The following is a 14,532-nucleotide window of genomic DNA, read 5'->3' on the forward strand; positions in this document are numbered from 1 at the left end:
AAAAAACAATAAATTAGTTTTAAATCACAGCATTACATACCAAAACTGACCTATAACACTTGGAGATACAAACTACCACCAACAAGATTGCAGTGAAAGTGTGCTCTGATGCGAGCATATCCAATAAATGTGGCTTACCTTAAAGTCACCATCAGACGCTCTGCGGGTGAAACAGAGAAGCGGCAATAGGTGTCCGCTTTTCTTATGAGGTGTGCAATGCGCTCCACCAAGTAATCAAAATTCTCCATTTTCATCCTAACATATCCAAAAAATGTATCCGGGTTTCGTCGAAGGTCCATGCAGAGTGTAGAATAGACCCCACGTGTCATTCTCTTGGCTGTGATGGGGTGGATCCACAAACGTCGTCTACGATGCCTGATGCGCTGCTGTCTCGCTCTCTCCTTCTCCAGAACAATCACCCTCAAACGATTCGCCTCCGCTATAAAATCCGCCAAATTCTTCAAAATATTTCCAATGACAACATCCATCTTCGCCAGTAACTTGCTCTTCTCTCCAACCTGCACTTTCTCCTCTACAACCTGTCAAAGAAGGGCTGTAGGAACATGCTATATATAGTTTTCCAGTAGCCAATCCCGTTCGGAAGGCCACAAGGGTCAATTTTAAAAACCGGATCCGGCGTAATCCGTCGAAAAACGGATAGAAAAACGGATGAACCGGATGAGACGGATCCGGTTTTGTCTGTCAAGAAAAAGACGGATCCGGCAGAAAACCGGATCCGTCACATCCGGTTTTACGAAACATTTGCCAGATCCGGCGTTCCGGCACGACGCCGGATCGCGCCTGACGCCGAAAACCTGATGTGTGAAAGTAGCCTTACCTGTACACTGACACTATATACAGAGCTCCAGTGTATAATGTCACTGGTGATCACTGTATTACCTGTACACTATACATCTAGTGTTTCTGTATCACATTGGAGAGAACTGGGTAGTGAAAAACAAATTTGACAGTTAACCTATGCTACCATGATGAGCTTTTGGTGAGTTTCTGATGATGCAGATTTTCTGCACCATTTCAGCACCTATTACCTTAATTAGGTTACTTGCATTTTTTCATTTAGTTTTTGAAGTGTTTTTCTTTCATGTTTTTTAATTGCACTTTTGATGCTGGGCTTTTTGTCTCTAGTTGATATGTCATGTTTTGAAGAGAACCTGTCATCAGAAAAAACGCAATTAACCTGCAGATATGTGGATAATCTGCAGGTTAATAGCATTACTAACTTGCCCGGTGCCTCCACTTAACTGAACACTGCGGGGAGAAAATTAACTTTACTCCTGCTGGCATCGTTCTGTTTCAATCACAGAGGCAGAACAGGCACTGGATCAGTCACCGCTCTGAGAATACAGAGTGACTGCTGTAACCATGCCCCGGCACTGACTGACACTTGTTCTACATTGAGGTCGGTTGTCAGTCAGGATTGGGGTGCGATTGCAGCCACTGCTCTGTATTTTCCGTGGGCTCAATGACTGAAACCGAATGCTGCTGAGGGAATAAAATTAATTTTCTCCCCAAAGTGTTTGGCTAAGTATAGGCACCATGTAGGTTAAAAACACTATTTACCTGCAGATTAACCCCATATCAGCAGGTTAATAGCATTTTTTTTCTGGTGACAAGTTCCCTTTAAAACATGACATATCAACTAGAGACAAAAAATGCAGTGTTAAAAATGCAATTAAAAAAAGTTGCGTTCAGCTAAGTGCAGGCACAGGACATGTTAGAAACGCAGATTAACCCCAAATGTGCAAGCTAATTGTGTTTTTTTTCTAGTGACAGGTTCTCTTTAAATAAAGCTGCTTTATTTTTGATACGTCCAAGTATTTTGCTTTGACAAAACTTTATTTATACAGTCATGTGTGAATTACATGCATTCTTTGTATGTTTCTGTAGCAGAAAAGCAATAAAAACACAAGTTCATTTTTTTTACCTGTGGCATTTCCTAATGCAAATCTATGGGGGAAATTCCAAAACTCAGCGTACCCACTAGAGAAATTTACATGTTGTGCATTTCAAACATGCACCACAGATCAGGTCATGCTAAGTAAAAAAAAAATCAGAGTGGGCATAAGATTTCTATAACTCCCATACACTTGGTTGGAATTTTACAACGCTGCAAAAATAAAGTGTCAAAAACTCACCAAGAACGCATCGTGGGAACCTTACCTTAAGCTATGCTCATGCAATGAGCATTTGGTGAGTTTTTGATGTTGCATGTTTTTTGCATATCAAGCAAATTAGAATACTTCTGTTTTTGAGCGCATTTTTTTCCATGCTTTTTTTATTGTGTTTTTGACACTCTGTTTTTTGTCTCTTTTTGGTTTGTCATGTTTTAAAAAAAAAAAGCTTCTTTGTCTTTGATACTTCCTGGTATTTGACTTTGACAAAACTTTGCTGATAGAGTCGTGTGCAGACTACATACATGTTTTTAACTCTCAGATTTTTCAAATGTAATCCAATTTTAGGCCGGGGTCACACTGGCGAGGAATACGGCCGAGTGAGAGGCGCTAAAAGCACGCTTTAGACACGGACAATTGATTCTCTATGGGTCACTCGCACCAGGCGTATATTTCTCATCCGTATCCTACGCTCCGTGCCAATCGCAGCATGCTGCGATTGTCAGCGTACTACGCCCGTAGTATGCCAATGCAAGTCTATGGGCGCGCAAAAAATACGGATTACACATGGACCAGACGTGTGACCTGCGAGCAATACGCAGGTCTTTTGGCTGGTGACAGGAAATGGGCCAATCCATCATCAGGAAGCCTAGACATACAAATGAGCTCAAAAAGTGCTCCAGACATCCAGGAAGTACGCCTCCACGGAGTACAGCAGCATCATGGCGTCCACGTACATAAATGTTGAGATGCTCATTGTCCTGGTGCAGGAGCGTCCCGAAATCTGGGACCAACGCGATGCAAATTATGCAAACCGGGCAAGAAAGGAGGCGTCATGGAGGCGCATCTGTCTCCAGATGTACCATGACTTTTGTGACCAACCACGTGAGGAGCAGCATAAAATTCGTAAGTACAACGCAAAACATCAGTAACCTTAGCGCGCAAGAAAAAAGGAATATAGAATAAGCACCCCCCTTCCTGTGCATGTACTTTTAGCCTCATGAGGCCGTTACATTTGGATGTGACACGTGGCTTCACACAGCCATAATTTAGGGTTAGGCCACAAGCTCCTCATCCTCCTAGACAAAACAATTATTAAGTGTAGCTAAAGAGACCCTGTGTATCTGCCCAATTACATATGCCACCATGGGTAGAAAGCACACCCCAGAAGGCCCCATGCCTAGACTACTGGTAGAAAATGTGACCTCTCAAATATGTGAATTTGACAATATTTCCTGTCACATTGCAGTGGAAGATGTGATGAAACGCTGGCGAAGCATCCGGGACCAGTACCGCCGGGAACGCCAGCAGCGGTCCAGGAGTGGGGATGCTGGATATGTTAAAAGGAAGTACATCTACTATGACCGCCTGTCCTTCCTCGCCCCAATTCTGGATCTGAGACCGTAAGTAGATACCTCAAACCACAATACACAAATACTTTACAGGGCCAAAAATATTGATGTATTTTTGCCTCTGTTCTATTTCATAGCAGAACTCAATCCAACCTTACGGATCGAGGAACGGCCTCAGAGGCAGAGCCCATAATAGATCCTGTAGGGGATGAGGTGGCTGGCCCATCTTCTCCCCCTACAAGAAGCATGGCAGAAGATGAGGCATCACAGGACAACCCAATGGCTGCCCAACACAACACCACCAGGACGGTCTGCTGCTGCCGCATCACCCATCCTGGAAGAGCCGGGCAACTTGAGCAGCAGCCCAACTAGCCAGATCAGGGCCTCCCCACAGGCTGCTCTTACATCACGGCGAACACGAAGAAGGCGCCAGGTCACTATTCAAGAGAGCAGGACCAATGTGGACACAGGGGTGCTCAATTATTTATCTAGAGTAACTACAGATGATGGGGAGGAGGCCTACGCATGTAGTCTCACCCTGTATCGCCATGCCCTTACCCGTGAGGTCAGGCTCCGTATTAGGGGATGTATTCAGATCCTGCTTGATGCAAGCACCCCCCCAATACCCCATATGAGGTATTTGAATATCTGGAGAGGTGGCAGCTCTCCCCATGAAACCTAATGCGCATGAGACCATCCACACAGATGCTTGCTCAAGCAGGGTCCGAACAGCCCCTAATACGTGGGCCAACACCTCAACCACTTCCTCCCACTACCCAACCTTCTATTCCGCAGCCCCAAATGTCAGCCTCTAGCCAACCCCACCAATATGGCCACTTGTACCCACCCAGTGTTGGAGGCTGGTCCCAACCTGGTTGGGGACGATCTGGCTATCTTGGTGGGTATGAGCCACGTGCCTACCACAGCCAACAAGATGCCCCTCACCATCATCATTACTCTGGCCAGTATCACCAACAGTCCCAGGAGGCAGGACAATTCCAGCATCATGGGCAACAGTATGGCCCCACACAGGGCGATGTTGGCCACAGTGTCCAGGAGCACCCACGGGCTGCTCTTCCACGTTCCCCTTCCCCAACCTATGAGGATTTATGAGTCTGATGGCCGAAGATGTCCAATGCGGTTTAACTGGTGCTCCAAATAGAAAGGAAAAAACAGGTGTTCTCCATCACCAAACTTTTTACATAATTTAACATTCTAATTTTTTCACAATGTTTTCCAATCATATGAAAGAATCCATCATGACAGGCAAGGCTACCTCACGCCTTTCAGACAGATAATACATGTGTGTACAAAAGAGAATATTTCAACGCGCTATATTGTAAAATGAAAGCATGAAAATACACTACTCACTTGCTAATGCCTAGGAAAGGCGTGCTGGCCTTAGTGAAGTAGTCACCTTTTTTGCTAGCAATCTCTAGTAAAACAAATCAAGGCGACCAGCCTTCAGAATATCACGCTCTCTCTATGTCTTAACAAGTGAGTTTTGTTTTTTCATCCTTTCCAGTATAGCATGGTTAAATATTCTCTGTTCTACAGACAGGTAATATCTGTCTGAAAGCCGAGAGGTAGCCTTGCCTGTCATGGTGGAATCTTTCTATGATTGGAAAACATTATGAAGAAATGTGAGTGTTATCTTTTAGCATTTATTTTGGTGATGGAGCACACCTATTTTTTTCAAATCTAGTTTAATATTCTCATGCAGCAATGTTGTTATTGCCTAATCTTTTTTTGGGTTATGTTATGTAGTGTTACTTTTCAAAAAAGTTAAAGAAGGCACAAAGGGTCATTTTGCCCATTGCCAAAATGTTCTTATGGCAATATTATGTTTGCCTTTAAGCAAACAAAAAAAAAGGCAAAACTAAAAATTTGTCTACTATAGTTAACGTCTCTGTGTGATTTTTCACAAACCCTCACAACATGCTAACATACACTAACCAATGCAATGAAACAGTCATAGAATCATAAGGGGTTGAGTAATATATATTTAGACACACTTAAAGAAACAAATTATAACATAGACATAGCATGCTCTTGCCAAGAAGTTGCCCCCTCGGGTGGGATAAAGTAATTAGTGAAAATATCACGCACTTTGAGGCCAGAGAGCGGTCTACGTTGAGGGTTCATAGGTGGTCTCACCCTGCGCACATTGTCCGGCCTACGCACACCACCATCAGAGGAGGAACAATCATGTATCCTGGTAAAGTTAGGCAGAACAATACAGGCTTTCACAACTTCATTCACATTTTGTTCACTCAACTGAATGGCAGACTGTAGTACCCGCCATTTGGCACAAAGAATCCCAAAGGAACACTCCATCAGTCGCCTAGCACGTGATAGGCGCAAGTTACAAATTCTGCGCCTGTGGTCAAGGTTGCGCCGGGGATATGGCCTCATGACATTGCGCGATAACAGAAAGGCCTCATCTGCCACAAGGACATAAGGGACTGATTCTTCAGGGGAGCCTGGTAGCTGGCGTGGTGGTGGTAGATCCAACTGGTTGGTGCGTAGCCACCGAGCCATTATGGAAGTTGTGAAGACTCTAGAGTCTCCCGTCCTTCCATAGGCCCCAATGTCACCAATTATAAACTTGTATTGAGGGTCTACCAGAGACAACAATACAACAGAAAAGTATTGTTTATAATTTAAGAATTGGGAGCCAGAGTTCGGCGGATTACGCACCCGGATATGTTTGCCATCCAGGGCCCCAATACAATTTTGAAACTGGCAGTCCTCCTCAAAGTCCCTTGATATCCTCAACCAGTCTTCCATCCTGGGCTCGGGCATGACCACTTGATGGAGTCTTGTCCAGATTTCTGTACATGTAGACCTCACTATGCCTGAAATGGTTGATCTTCCAATGAGAAACTCATGGTGGAGGGCGGCATAAGACAGGCCAGTGGACAGGAAGCTGTAGAACAACATAAATTGATAAGTTTAGAATGCCTAAAGTCCAAAAACATCAGTTACATGCCGACCAAACTTGGGAGGAATTGAGATAAAATAACACACACATATTTGGTTCCACAATGACTAAGTGATATGCAGTACATATTAGAGCTAACATTCTGGTGTGTAAGTTGAAACATATTTGGAGTAAGATGAGGGCATAAAACTTTGTCCAAGTGTCCTGAAAGGTTATCCCAGGGCGCACTGTCTCCAAGAGTCGATCAAATGTGGAAATGCTCATGCGACAGTACTGGTAAAATTTTTCAGGATGCTCCCGCAGAGAAGAATAGAGGCGGTGAAAATGACCTCTTGTGAGTCGTTGACTCAAAAGTGGATGGACCCACATGCGTCTCCTCCTCCGCGGATCCACTATCACTGGGTATGGTTGCCCAAAGCGCCGTGGCAAAAGCCAGTTAAAGAGAACCTGCTCAGTTGTATTGAATCTCAGACTCTCTGCCATGTTGCACAAAGAACACCAACACACCTCGTGAAAGCAAGCTCACAAATGGACAGTATGGAGGCAGCCACCTGTTTCTGAGTGTATAAATAGAGTGCAGGCTAATGATTTAAATAGTTAGCAGGCCTCAAAACCGTTAAATGTCCATTTTGCAAGGCTGCGAGAAAATCTCGCCATACGGATTGCATACGGATACCATACGGATTACATACGGATGCAGACATGTGCAAAATACGCTACTGCACCTGGCTTACGGATGACCTACGGAGCACTATTTAGGGGTCATTCATCCGTATTACGCATGTAAACTACGGAGCGTATTTTGCGCTGGTTAGTGTGGCTCCAGCCTTATGGAGAAATCTGCACATGAAACTCAGTGTACCCAAGAAAAATTGACATTATAGATTCCAAGCATACTCTGCAGGTCAGTTTACACAGTGTAAAAATAAAGCTAAGTGGACATAAATCCCATCACATTGTTGGAACTGTAAAATATGCATCGTCAAAACCTCGTCGTGGGAACTTACCCTAAAACCCAGATTTACTAAGACTGGCATTGACACCAGTCATAATGAAGGCACTGTCAGAGTAAGATGTGGCTGATTCATTAAGGCTTCTTTTACACATACCGTGTTTTTGCTGGCCGTTTTTCTATGGGGCCGCAAAATTGGCCCGCAAAAATGCCACAGTCTGCCGTGTGCCATATGGCTGTGAGGGCCGTATTTGCGGCCATGGAAAAAGATCGAGCCTGCTCAATCTTTTTCACGACGTACGGATACGACCCCCATTGAAAATCAATGGGGCCGCAAAAACAAACGGGAGTTTGTTTTTGCGGTGCACCGTCACTTCTGGTTTTGCGGAACGCCGTTTTTTTTCCAATGCTTATTCCATAGTATTGGAAAACTGAAAAATGGTGATCTGCAAGTTTTTTGCGGTCCGATATTGCGGCAGACCGCCTTTTTGCGGCGATACGGCCCGCAAAACCGGGCCACAATAACCCCGGTAAGTGTAAAAGTATCTTTAGGGGCATGCCCCTCTTTAATGAACTTGGCACATCTTTCAATAGTTGTGTACTACCTCCATAAATATATGCCAGGCTTTCATACATTTCTTTCATAATTTACGCTACTTTTGTGGTATAAATTATGAGTTTGCAGGTCGTGCTTGAACACACCAAATGTTGCTAATTTTTGTGCAGTTTCAAGTTGTGCAATTTTTTTATGACATTTCAAGCAATTTAACTGCTAAATTCTGCCAAAAAATGCTTGTTTAATAATCTACACAATAATTAATTAGAAAATGAAACTATCTTTGCTGACCAAATCAGTAGCTACAGGACCTCGTAATCTCAGAAATATTTTTTTGGAAGAAAGTGTTATCGGCCTGTTTGTTCTGAATTGCGCATGAAATCTGGCATTCTGTCAAGAATGTTGCTGTTTTGGAGTAGCTTACTGCAGAAAGGAATAGATAAAGGTTTCCCAGAAAATCGGTGTCTGGCTAATATTGCTTGAGGAAGAAAAGTATGTGGAGCATGAGTTCTGGCATAATAGGGATTTCTTAATTTGTGTTTCTGTCGTCCAGTGTACCGGGATTTCTGAATCATTTTCAGGTTTGATGGAGTAATACAAGAAATGACGTAGCTCTGTCTCTGTCTAGTTTAGATATGAAGGTTGCGCAAATATGGCTCATCACTGTTACCCAGTTGGCTTACAGTTGTGGCCAAAAGTATTGACACTCCTGCAATTTTGTCAGATAATACACAGTTTCTTCCTGAAAATGATTGCAAACACAAATTCTTTGGTATTATTATCTTCATTTAATTTGTCTTAAATGAAAAAACACAAAAAGAATTGTCCTAAAGGATGAAAATGATGAAATGGTAAGACAGGATGTTGAGAAGGCCGAACTTTTAAATTCCTATTTTGCATCTGTTTTCTCTCAGAAAGGAAATGTAACATCAACTGTTCTTCACTGTCCTATTAAGGGAATAGAAGAATCCAGGATATCTATAAACAGAAAGATAGTGAGGAAACACTTAGCTAACCTAAATGAATTCAAGTCTCCAGGTCCAGATGAATTACACCCCAGAGTACTTAAGGAGATAGCAGAAGAAATTTTTGAACCGCTCTCCATAATCTTTGAAAATTCTTGGAGAACAGGAGAAGTCCCAGAAGACTGGAGAAGAGCAAATGTTGTTCCTATCTTCAAAAAGGGGAAGAAGGTGGACCCAGGCAACTATAGGCCGGTGAGTCTGACTTCTATACCAGGAAAGATCTTTGAACAAATTATTAAACAACATGTATGTCAGTACCTGGATAAGAATGAAGTGATTAAACAGAGTCAGCATGGGTTTGTAACTAATAAGTCATGTCAGACTAACTTAATTTCCTTCTATGATGGAATCACTGATTGGGTGGATCAAGGAAATGCTGTAGATATAGTATATCTTGACTTCAGCAAAGCATTTGACAAAGTATCTCATACAATCCTTATTGAAAAAATGACTAAGTATGGAATGGACAAGGCAACTGTTAGGTGGATTCATAACTGGCTTAGTGATCGGACCCAAAGAGTGGTCGTAAATGGCTGCACATCCAGTTGGAAAAATGTCTCAAGTGGGGTACCACAGGGCTCTGTCCTGGGCCCTGTATTGTTCAACATCTTTATCAATGATTTAGATGAAGGAATTGAGGGTAAACTGATTAAATTCGCTGATTACACAAAGCTAGGAGGGATAGGTAATACTAGAGAAGAGAGAGAGAGGATTCAAAAAGATATAAATAAACTGGAGAAGTGGGCAGCAATTAACAGAATGGTTTTTAACAGGGAAAAATGCAAAGTACTACATCTGGGCAATAAAAATGAAAAAAGCATATACAGAATGGGAGGAATAGGCTACTTTCACACATCAGGTTTTCGGCGTCAGGAGCGATCCGGCGTCGTGCCGGAATGCCGGATCCGGCAAATGTTTTGTAAAACCTGATGTGCCGGATCCGGTTTTCTGCCGGATCCGTCTTGTTCTTGACAGACAAAACCGGATCCGTCTCATCCGGTTCATCCGTTTTTCTATCCGTTTTTCGACGGATTACGCCGGATCTGGTTTTTAAAATTGACCCTTGTGGCCTTCCGAACGGGATTGGCTACTGGAAAACTATATATAGCATGTTCCTACAGCCCTTCATTGACAGGTTGTAGAGGAGAAAGTGCAGGTTGGAGAGAAGAGCAAGTTACTGGCGAAGATGGATGTTGTCATTGGAAATATTACCACTAGAAGTTCTGTGACGGTTTCAGTAATGAGGGACAATTTTGCACTATACTTTATGTCACCTCAAGGCAGAGTACACTGGCAGGATGACAGAGTGTGAAAGATTTGTGCCCTAACCAAACTTGTGTACCTTCTGGACCAACAGTATATACCTTTGCCAACCAAAGTTGGCTATCTTGTCATGGTCTTACTATTTTTAGCTTTAGGCCACAGGTGTGTACCTGGTTGTGTTTTATGCAAAGTATTTCACCTTTTAACAAAAGTTGTGTACATTGTTAGAAAATCACCAACAATAAACACAACTTTTCAGGTGAAATACTTTGCTTCAAACACAACCAGGAACACAACTGTGGCAAAACGCTAAAATTTACCCACAGTTATATACCTGGTTTTGAATACCTTTTTACCTTTTAAATACCCTGTATTTAACCTTTTTTTTAAACATATTTCGCCGCAGAAAGAAATGACAGACAACCAGTGTAAACAATAATTTAACTTTTATTTAAAATATTTTTTTTTGTGTAAACTGTTTTTAAAGTTAAAAAAACTTTTTTAATAAAGGTTTGAAACCAACCAAATGGGCATTTTTATTACAAAAAAAACATTATAACTCGGTGTAGTGTGGGGTGGAAATACTGCTGGAGGGGCTGCGGGACACTTCGACAATGGGAGTGTGGAGAGAGGACTGGGATCGTGGTGGGGAAGGAACAGTTAGAGGTGATGGTGTGGAAAAAGCTACAGAATGGGTGGACATGTGGGAGGCAGAAGAGGTGGTGGGCGGTGGAGTGGAGGGTTGGGCAGGGACTGTAGGAGCAGATGATGTTGATGGAAAGTTGTATGGGGAAGGAGTTTGGTACGGGGAAGGAGTTTGGTACGGGGAAGGAGTTTGGTACGGGGAAGGAGTTTGGTACGGGGCAGGTTGCTGGAAGTGGGGAGATGTCTGGTACTGGGGAGGTTGCTGGTACTGGGAAGGTTGCTGGTACTGGTGAGGTTGCTGGTATGTAATAGGAGGGGGAGGATGGAAAGTGGCTGGAGGGGGTGCAGATGTAATAGGAGGGGGAGGATGGAAAGTGGCTGGAGGGGGTGCAGATGTAATAGGAGGGGGAGGATGGAAAGTGGCTGGAGGGGGTGCAGGTGGAGGAACTACAGTGGTGGGAGGTGGAGGTTGGGAGGTAACCTGCTGTAGAGCACCGTGGCACGAATGCATTACATGCATCTGCTGGGTAGGAGATAGTGTTGCCATGCGCTCCACAACAGACCTGAAAAAGGTGTGGTTTGGCGAAGATCTTGCTTCTGAATGCATGGTTTGCAGAAGTGTCTTCACCTCCAGAATGCTGGAGTTGATCTGCTGAAAGCCTGCGGAGATTTGCTCTGACAAGACTTTTAGACAGTTATGGAAAGATGCATTCAGATGCAAGAACTCTGGCGCATAACTCTTTTCCTGACCCCTCTGCCGCTGCCGCCCAGTACCCGCAGGTGTACTAGAGGTGGCAGGGGCAGAAGGGTGGGGTAAAGGGAAAGCGATCTCCTCACCAGCAGCTTCATGTAATGTAGGCGGCCACGATGCTCCTGTGCTGGTGGATGGGACAGATGGGTCGAATGTGTGGGAAGGCTGGGAAGGTGCAGATGTACCGGGGCGGTCGAAGTGTCCCTCGGTGCCGGTCTCCTCAGGGATCGCCTCAGAAGGGTCCAATCGTGCAGGCTCCCGAGTGCTGCTCACCGTGCTGTGGAATAAAGAGAAAAAAAAACAATTAAAATACTGACATGGTATGGCCCTGGCTGAAAAAAAAAAGTTACATCTAACATTTTTTTTTCACATGTGGTGTGTAATATTTACCTTCTAGTGACCATTGTTTCCCGGAGGAACTACAGGGCTTGTGCGTACTTGTACTTGCTCCTGCGTCCTCCAGATCCACTCGGGGCCCGCATCTCTTTATTGAACTCCTTCTTGAAACGATCCCTCACAGACCGCCACCGATTCACAATTCTGTTCCCTGAAACGAGAAAGGAGTGGTTAGTATACAACATCAGTGTTTCACAAACTCCAGTCCTCATGGTCCCCAGGGGTCATGTTTTCAGGATTTCCATAGTGAATAGAAATCCTGAACACATGATCCGTGGGGACCACAAGGACTGGAGTTCGGGAAACACTGGTTTACATCAAGCAACCGGTACTGTATATACTTACGCTCTTTAATCTGGGCCCGAACATCGAGGTCCTCCCAGCGGCCCACAAGGAGCGAACAGATTTCCTCCCAGAGTCGTCGGGTAACGATAAGGTCAGCGTGGCGGCGGTCAGCCATATTCCAGAGCGGCTCCCTTTCTCTGACGAGATCGATGAGGTGGTCCACATCGAGTCCTCCATCCTCACCGTCAGAGTCGGGAGCACGCTGTGAAGGCTGTTAAAGAAAAAGACAAAAATAACATAATTAGCCTCCACAAAAGAAATGAAATAAAAAGTGCAAAAAAACAAAGCAAAAATATTTATACTTACACGCTGGTGACCGCCGCGTTGCTGTCGCCGACGACCCTGGGAGGCACTGCGAGGACCTCTTGGCCGAGCACCAGATTGGGAAGACTAGAGAAGAAAACAAAAAATGTTATGTCTTTGGATGTAGGCATTTGTTTGCTGTGTGTGGTCTGCAGAACATTGTTTTCTATGTGTTGTGTGTAGTGTGATGTTGTGTTTCTGCGTTTGATGCAAAAAACTTACCAATTGTGAGCCCACTCCAAGTGTCTGTCCACCCCTTCCTTCTTCTTCTGGGAGCTCCTCTTCATCTTGTGAATCCTGTTTTGAAATAAAAGGCAATGAATAGACATATATTACAGAGATGATGGATTTTGGAAATAAAAACTTACCGTCAAACGCTGACGATGCGAGGGAGGGCTCCCAGAAGATGATGTGCTGTCTTCCTGGTGGCCACACTCCATGCCTGTGGGTGGTGTTCCAGCTGCTGCCATTGCTGCTGCTGATGCTGCATCTATTGCGCGGCTGTTGAATAAAGAGAAACAAAGGGCCAATGAATATCTTGATATTCAATAGCCCTAGTTTGGAGGAATGGGGGATTTGATAATTACCGTCTCTCATCTGCTGCTGGCCTCCCCTCCTCAGCATGTTCCATTTGCTGCTCCATTTGGGGTGGTGGTGGTGCTGATGGTGCTGCAGTGGTCTCCTGCCTTCTCCTGCTGTGCTTGGTTGCTTTCTTGGGTGGCATGTTGGGTGTGGCTGTGGGTCCCACTGTCTTGCTTTTATATATGTCTTGTGGGCAGAGCTACTGAGCATGCTCAGACCAAAAAACCGGATCCAGCCACCGGATCCGGCTTTCGCCGGATCAGGCGCATTGCGGCGCTCATAGGCTTTCATTGTGTGAAAAAGCTGGACGCGCCGGATCCGGTGTGTCCGGCTTTTTCGCTGGAGACAAAAAAGTTACAGTAGCCGTTTTTTCCAGACGCCGGATCGCGACACATTGCCGGATCTGGCGAAAACCGGATGAAACGCATGGCCATCCGGTGCGATCCGGCGCAAATGCAAGTCAATGGGGGGGAAACCGGATCCGGCATTGCATTTCGCCGGATTCGGTTTCTGTCAAAAGCGCTGGATCGCGCCTGATGGCGAAAACCTGATGTGTGAAAGAGGCCATAGGGCTAAGCAACAGCACATGTGAAAAAGACTTGGGTATACTAATAGATCACAGACTGAATATGAGTCACCAGTGTGATGCAGCAGCAAAAAAGGCAAATGCAATTCTAGGATGTATTAACAGAAGCATACAGTCTAGATCACATGAAGTAATTATTTCCATTTACTCCTGTTTGGTCAAACCTCATCTGGAATATTGTGTCCAGTTTTGGGCGCCACATTTAAAAAAAAAGACATCAACAAACTGGAGCAAGTTCAGAAAAGAGCGACCAGAATGGTGACCGGTCTGCAAACCCTGTCTTATGAGGAAAGGTTGCAGGATTTGAGAATGTTTAGTTTGCAAAAGAGAAGACTGAGAGGAGACTTAATAGCCGTCTACAAATATCTCAAGGGCTGTCACGTTGTAGAAGGATCAGCTTTATTCTCATTTGCACAAGGAAAGACTAGAAGCAATGGGATGAAACTGAATGGGAGGAGACACAGATTAGATATTAGAAAAAAACTTTTTGACAGAGTGATCAATGAATGGAACAGGCTGTCACGAGAAGTGGTGAGTTCTCCTCCAATGGAAGTCTTCAAGCAGAGGCTGAACAGACATCTGACTGGGATGATTTAGCGAATCCTGCTTTGAGCAGGGGGTTGGACCAGATGGCCCAGGAGGTCCCTTCCAACTCTACGATTCTATGATTCTATGATTGTATGAAAGCCAAATTGGATAT

This window comes from Dendrobates tinctorius, unplaced genomic scaffold (genome assembly GCF_039654945.1).
Source record: "Dendrobates tinctorius isolate UK_male_01 unplaced genomic scaffold, ASM3965494v1 ptg000162l, whole genome shotgun sequence".
In the NCBI taxonomy this organism is placed as follows: Eukaryota; Metazoa; Chordata; class Amphibia; order Anura; family Dendrobatidae; genus Dendrobates; species Dendrobates tinctorius.